Raw genomic sequence first — 5,942 nt, 5'->3', positions numbered from 1 at the left:
CAAATCTTGAATTCCATATTATCCAAACTGTCAGTCAGGAATAATAAAATGAATGCTTTTTTAGACGCACCAAAAAAAAAAAACACAAAATCTTTTAAAATTGTTTGAGATACTTCAGGAAAATGAAAACAAAGGCAGAATGAAAGAAAACGTAGGATCTAAAACAACAGAGAAATTAACTTCGGATGAAACAAAATGAACCCCTGGCATCCATGCTGTGTAACAAGCTAGAAATTGATCCAAAGACAAGGGAAGTCCTACCATGCTTGGTAAACATAAGAAAATTAAAGTGATTTTATTCAACAATATGATTCAGCAGCCGAAAGTCAAGAAATGTGATACAAAGGGTATATGTTTGTTTTCTCAGTAAGAAAAGAGAACGAGAAACTCCAGTAAACTAAAAATAATGCATGAAAGGAAGTGCTCAAATACAAATTATTTTGCAAGCACTCACGATAGATAAGCAAAAGTCGTGTACAACGACTCATACATAAAACCACTACCTGGAGCCACAAAGTCAAGTGTGATTCTGCTGCCATTTTTGTCTGCTCACCAGCTCTTGCTGTCATGCTAAAGTCCTGCCAGGTAATGACCAATATGGTATTTTGTCCCCAAATGAAAGGTGAAAGACGCTTAGAGGCATTGCAAAACTCAGGCCCGTAGACATTCCCAGCACCACAAAGAATGTAAACTAATTATTATCTTATGGCTAAGGTCTCTTCATTTACTAAGTGTATAAACTTGGGTTTAAAGTAGGCTATTTGGAAAACACTAAAATGCTCATTTCTCACTTCCTGTAAATTTTGTTAGGCAACAGCTGAACTTCCAGTTAATTATTATTTTTATCATAACATTGTGGCAAGTTTTATTTAGGCAAAGTCATTTTAAAATTATTATATTGATAAAGTATTATTTTGAAAGGGCCTAGGGATGCAGCAAGGTGGAACTTCTGACCCCGGGACAAACATTCCTCAGCCCCACAGCCAATAAAGCTGTAGACTATGGTTGTAAAAAGGCAATGGATGTGTCTCAACTTGAGCAGCAAGAACAGACTAGGTGCAAGATGGAAACCTTGCTGTCTCCATCAACCCAGTAGCTTCTTATGTTTCTTTTTCAAGTGGGATTTGGTACCTGAGCCTCTGCTCCGTGCCAGGCTGGATTTCCAATTTATGGCCGTCTCCTGCCCCGACTCCCGCCATCTCTCCGGACGTCTCTTCACTTCCACAGCACTTTCCTTCTCCTTGCACATTCACATCTCTCCCCTTGGATGGTCAAAAGTATATGATCAAGAGTTATATTTTCACCTTTTTATTCTTTGAGTAGTTTTTGTTTGTCTGCGGCTTGTGGGGCCTTAGTTCCCTGGCCAAGGATTGAACCTGGTCCCTCGGCAGTGAAAGCAGAGAGTCTCAACCCCTGGACCATCAGAGAGTTCCCAATTCTTTGAACAGTTTTATAGCCACAATTATGACTTTTAATTTTATTCTCAAAAATAGATAAATGAATAAGTGAATAAGCGAAACAAGCCTCAAGGCCGAGCTGCCTGCTTTCAATGGATTTTTTTTAATTTAGAATAACTTCAGATTCATATAAAAATTGCAAAGTGTAGAGTCTGTATATACCCTCACCCAGTTTCTCCTTTTGCTAGTATCTTCCATGAGTGTGGCACAGCTCACACACATTTGTCACAGTTCATGAACCAATATTGGTACAGTATTAACCAAATTCTTTCCAATTGCCTTACTTTTTACCTAATGCCCATTTTCTGATCCAGAATCTTACCCAGGCTTCTATGTTACATTTAGTCGTTATGTTTCTTTAAGCTTCTCTTAGCTGGGAGAGTTTCTCAGACGCTCCTTGTTTTTGACGACCTTGTCAGTTTTGAGAAATACTGGCCAACTATTTTTAAAAATACGCCCAAATTGTGATGTCTGCTGTTTTCCTCATGATTAGAGAACAGTTACGTGTTCTGGAAGGAAAATCACAGCGGGAAAGTGCCATTCTCACATCACATCATATCAAGGATATACACTATCAACATGATTCATCATTGCTCATCTTGACCTTGATGTTGACCTTGAGGTCATGTTGGTCAGGTTTCTACACTGTAAGTTATTTTTGTCCCTTTTCATACTGTGTTCTTTGGAGGAAAGCCCCTCTGTGCCACATGAGCTATCTTTTAATTTGGCTTTTGGTTCATTTGATTTTCTTGTCAATCAGTAGGTATCAGTACAAATTTCCCCTTACAGGATTAAATAACACAGTGATCAAATTAATAGAATTGTAAAGACACCCCACAACTATATACTGTGGGCAATGTTGGACAACTGGAGGAAAAATATAACTCAAGGAAAAGGTAACTTTAACTCATCCTCAATCACCAATAATAACTATTCATTAACCCTCTGAGTCAATTTGTAGTTTTCACCTCCCAAACATCCTCAGAGGACAATCCAAGTCTGATGAAGGCTGTACCTTCCCTGAAGAGCAGCTGCTGTGGTTGGAAGAGTTTGGGCCAAGCAGCCTCTGTTCTGTGACACTTCCCACCTTCTGGGGTGGCAGAGGCCAGTCCTGGGCATGAAGAGCGCCGGACAGAGCCTCCTAGCTTCACACTCAAACAACCCGTGCTGAGCACATTGGTTTAATAGATGGCAATAAATCAGGTAAGTGTATATATCTCAGGATTTTGTAAGCATCAATTCAAACAATATAATTTGCTTCACAAAGATGAACATCTGTATTAAAGAAAGCACCAAAGCAGCACTAACCAAGAAAGTATCATGAGACTTCTGGTGTTGATGAAGCATCTCAGGGTCCTCGATCATCGCCAGTTCAGCATATAGGACATTGTATGTGCTGAACAACGTGGAAGCATTCTCTTTTGTAAGCCTCATAATTGCTCTAAGAATTTACTATCATCAGCATTACTGTTATCATCATCATACCCATTTTGTTGATGAGCACAATAATGCTTACAGAGGCCAGAGGTCACAATGCTAGATCTTGAATCTAGGTCTGTCTGACTCCACATTTCATATTCTGAGATTAATTTCTAATTAAACAATTAATTTAACATTTTTCCTCATCCAGAGTGTACATGGAAATGAATGAAGATAAGCGACCATTCTAGGTGGGGATTTCCACAGTTTTAATGATCCCCATATTATTGCCATCTCATACCCAGACCAGTTGGACTTAATCTAGCTTTTAGAAGTATTCAAATTCTATAAAGCTACATAATATCAAAAAGATGATGCAACTATTTTTTTTTTTTTTTTGCATTGCTACCAGCTGTTTGAGCTCAGAATGCAGCCAGCTTTCAGTTCCAAGTGTTTAGCTATTAATTCTGACGTCCAAGGCACTATATTGGCAACAGAAGCAGAATTAATAAGGCCTAAAGAAAGGCTCATGACATGGGAAAATCATAAACTTGGAAATACTAGCCTTACCTGCTAGACGGATGGCTTGATAGAGCCACAGAAAACGAGGTCATCCGAAACCCAGACCCCACACAGCCTTGACTTCAGGGCAGCCCCACCACCCTACTGGGTCTGTGGGCCCGAAAGGGGATAAGGTCAGTCTGGGGTGTGCTGGAGGAGACTCACAGTGCCTGCGTCTCCTCCCAACTCTAAAGCTGCTGACGTTGAAGCCAGCCACGGGGATAACACCCACACCGCAGAAATCAGCAAATCCTGCAAATCAGGGCCCCTGCCACCTCCATGCCACAGGAAGCTCACTGTGAACACTCGCCACCCTGCACCCTGGCAGGTTCTAATGTGGCCTCCTGATGTCCGAATTTGCCATGCCTCATCTCAAATTCACCCTGAGATACTGGTTTCTTGGACGTTTTGTCCAAGTGTGCCATGCACTTTGTACAGGCCTTGCCATGTGCTAAATAGCAGTCATACTGGTCAGAACCACCAGAGAAAGATCTGTTACCTCCCATGCACGTTACCCTCGTCTCCCTGAAGTGAAGGCCACACACACTTAGATTTGCATGGGCTTCAGCACAGCCCGCCAGTTAATCTGAGGCAACCTAACAATAGTGTCTGACGAAATGCTTCTCAGACACATTTTTAAGCTACTGCCAAGGGGACGCACTGTACTGTGGGGGATTCAAGGATAAATCGGTTGATGACACACCCTTGGAGGAGTTCGTATTCTACAATGGGAAATGCAACCTGAATATCCTCCCCTATTATGAAGAATTAAAGGTGACAGTCTCTTACAGGGAAACACTGATATGAGGCCTCTGAGTGCTGAGAGTGAGACATTACCCTTCCACGTGGTCGGAGAGAGAAGTCAAGGAAGGCTTGCACCTGAAGTTCCAGGCAAATTCCTACCAGAAGCAGAAGGTGTCCTTTCCTAGGGCCTTTTCCAAAAAGAAAAAGAAAAAACAAAAAAGATGAGAGGAGGGGAAGCAAATAGAAAACAGAGGAACAAATGACAGACATTTGTCCTTGTCTCTGACAGTAAGAATATCAACCCAGAATGTGACAGCTTCAACATCAAACATACTCAATTTTTACGGCCTCTGTTTCATACAAGAACACTCGGCATGAGTTTTTTTTCTTCCTCCTGAAACCGACCAGCCCAAGAATTAACAACATTCAGTGATCTTTTGCCTCTTGATCAAAATCTCAGATCTAGGATATTTATACATCTGAAGGGAACAAGGCCGCTTCGAGCTGAAGCAAATCCCAAGGGCAAATCTGGAAGGTCATGAGGTCGTCTCAGAAAGGCGTCATCTCTCTGTGCCACCATCTCCCCAGGAAAGGCGTTTTGGAGCCTCCCATACTGACCCAACAACCAGACGGAGGGAAGTCTCACCTGTGGGATCTCTGCTCAGTACACTCCCCAGCTGGCCCCAGAGTCTACATCTGACTTCAGAGGGAAGGACAGAGAGAATCTGAGTGGATGCCTATGTCCAAATTTGAATTTCTGTGACTTCTTTGAGGCCCCATCTTCTCAACTGGAAAATGAGAAGGTTGAACTCAGACCAAAAGGTATCACCCAGGGCACAGGATAGAGTGTAAGGTAATTCACCCAAGTGAGCTCCTATCCTGTTTCTCTTTAAAGTGGCAATTCAGAGCAGCTCTCCAGATTCCCTGTCTAATTAAGTAGTGAAGTTGTAAAACACTGTATTCATTCAACAAAACATGTCTGAAGGAAAGCAGTATTTATATCAACTTATATATTTTAAAGTCAGAAAGTTATTTGCCCCCTTCCTCCCTAGCACTCTCTTGACCCCATTGTATTTTCTGCTTACCCACTGTTCTTGAATGCCTTTAACCATTCTTCAAATAGCCATTGCTTTGCTAGATCATCATAACTCACAGGGAATAGCCAGATGTCCTCTGAGACATTTGTCCAAAATGATGGTAATATTTTATGAAGGGCAATGACAAGCAACTTGTTTCTGAATTTTATTTAGCATATTGAGCTTCAGCCATGAGAACTGCCCTCCAAGGTGACCCAAGGGGAAGGGAGAAGAGGGACCATATGTTGAGGACCTACTAAGCGCTAGAGACCTTGATGGACACTTTGAAGATGTCACCCACTCATTCATTCCAAAAAGCAAGGGCGGACACAATGGCTTCCAAACACAGTGCCCAGGTACTCATATTGTCGGCAACGTCACAGAAAAATGCTACATTCTGAGAAAATGCAGGCCACTTTTGTCAGTGAACATTGAAAAGAGATTGAGACAGGAAAAGTAATTCAAAGTAAAAGAAGGAGACGGATACACTCCAGGCAAGAAACTGGAAGCAGAGAAAAGATAAAAATAAAAGTCCATCTAGTTTTAAATAAATGAATGTCTATTATAATTGAGCAATTTATAAATATTTACGCCCCTGGACTTCAAAACCTTTCCATAGCCACTTCTGCTCAAATATTATGTTTTTAACCTGTGCTCATAGTCAAGTTAATTTTTTTTTTACCAT

The 5,942-nt window shown here is 41.3% G+C and overlaps 1 long non-coding RNA gene across 1 annotated transcript; it reads right to left on the bottom strand.

Moving 5' to 3' along the window:
• Positions 1-1,224: 1,224 nt before the first annotated feature.
• On the bottom strand, positions 1,225-4,965 carry LOC122706509. Its single transcript, XR_006344402.1, has 5 exons — positions 4,828-4,965; positions 4,275-4,369; positions 3,447-3,548; positions 1,780-1,966; positions 1,225-1,262 (listed from the first exon to the last, which is right to left on the bottom strand). It is a non-coding gene; the product is annotated as an uncharacterized LOC122706509 (long non-coding RNA).
• Positions 4,966-5,942: the final 977 nt, after the last annotated feature.

The sequence above is a fragment of the Cervus elaphus genome, chromosome 13 (genome assembly GCF_910594005.1).
Source record: "Cervus elaphus chromosome 13, mCerEla1.1, whole genome shotgun sequence".
In the NCBI taxonomy this organism is placed as follows: domain Eukaryota; kingdom Metazoa; phylum Chordata; class Mammalia; order Artiodactyla; family Cervidae; genus Cervus; species Cervus elaphus.
This window is presented reverse-complemented; position numbering and strand designations above follow the sequence as displayed.